At 35.2% G+C, this 1,587-nt stretch overlaps 1 protein-coding gene across 2 annotated transcripts in view; it reads left to right on the top strand.

Annotated features, from left to right (window-relative positions):
• Positions 1 to 1,587, top strand: part of rk (G-protein coupled receptor rickets) — a 10,763-nt gene that overhangs the window by 3,137 nt on the left and 6,039 nt on the right. The window lies entirely within an intron of this gene.

Genomic DNA, 1,587 nt, shown 5'->3' with positions numbered 1-1,587 from the left:
CGTGTCGGGCGCTGGGGCAAATGTACTCATTAGCCACTTTGCGATAATCTTACACAAACAGATTAGATTTCGTGTTACCGATATTCATTTTTATTGTTTCAACTAACAATACAAGTTGTCACTGTCATTATAGGCACACACATTTGATTTATTTTTTGTTCCTGAACCAAACTGCACTAGAACTCTCTTTCTCGCTTTCAATAAATATCAAACATATATCTTGCTCACTTTAAGTTCCAAAAATGTACACTAGTTCAGCCAAAGAAAATAGACCTATTTTCTTTCTTTTATATTTTAATTAATCACTATCAATGCATACTAAGAAAAAAAAGTTTTTCATTTGATTAAATTAATTTAGTTTGTCTTTATTTCTTTATTATGTATTATATGGAATACCGCGCCGTCTCTTCGTTCCGTTCGGTAAACGGATAAGTAGACATCGATCCATTCTGAGCAAAGGAGGTCGAAAGACTCATAAAAATGGGCCAGAATCCGCGCAACCCTCGGTCCGTTCCTCTCACGTTCATGCGACACAAGAATAGAAATGTCGATTCGTATAAGTTTTCACGATATTGTCCTTTTTTTTTTCAGATTGTTGCAAAAGCTCTGCACCATTTTTAACTCATGTTATGCTGATTTTTACAAGTTGCTCTTGTTATTATCGATCGAAGTGGAGTAGTTCTGTAGATCAAATCTAAGATAATTTTCATATAATACTGAGAAAAAAGTATATTAATACGTTACTATGGCTACCAACAGACTACCTAACAATAAGCCAAGTTTAATTATAAGCCAGCGATTTATAAATTTTAATTACTCTTTCTAATATACAGGGTGATGCTTTTAACTTGAGACATTCAAATATCTCAAAAAATAAGCACACTACGAAAAAAATGTTAAGAATCAAAATTTCATCATTTCGAGGGGGACATACAATGACGTTAAAATCAGACCCCCCACCCCGTCCCCTGGGCGGTGAGGGGGGGCAAGTTTTAAATCTTAAATGGGAACCCCTATTTTTTATTGCATATTCGGAATCTTTGGCTAAAAACACATACAATTTGTCTGAAACATTTTTCTCGATTCATGATAGATGGCGCTGTAATCGACGAAATTCAATTTCTTCGATTTCTCTTACTGAGAACCCATGCTTACGATTTTGCAATACATTAACAATAAAAATACCACGTTTTCATTGTTAATACTCGAAATTAGTCTTAAAACAAACTTCTCATTATTTTTTATTACTCATTAATTACTTCTCAAGAAACTTACTTTTAGCGGAACCAACAACACGTGAGAATATGATTGACCGAATCAGAAATGCATGTGCTGAAATTCAAGGAGATACACTCATCAGTTGTGTACGTTCATTTGAATTGCGGATTAACAAGTGCATTGAAGTCGAAGGTCATCACTTTGAGCACCTTCTTTAATTGAAAGATGATTCCCTGAGTACTCTGAATCGTGAGAGGCGAGGGGACTCACGTTAATCAAGCACCCCGAAGGGAACAGAAAAGTGCTACGTCCACGTCGTTGTTCCTGGGTTACGTTAAAAGTAAGTTTCTTGAGAAGTAATTAATGAGT

Source organism: Trachymyrmex cornetzi, unplaced genomic scaffold, assembly GCF_001594075.2.
Source record: "Trachymyrmex cornetzi isolate Tcor2-1 unplaced genomic scaffold, Tcor1.1 scaffold728, whole genome shotgun sequence".
Lineage (NCBI taxonomy): Eukaryota > Metazoa > Arthropoda > Insecta > Hymenoptera > Formicidae > Trachymyrmex > Trachymyrmex cornetzi.
Note: the sequence above shows the minus strand (reverse complement) of the source record. Positions and strands in the feature narration are given on the sequence as shown.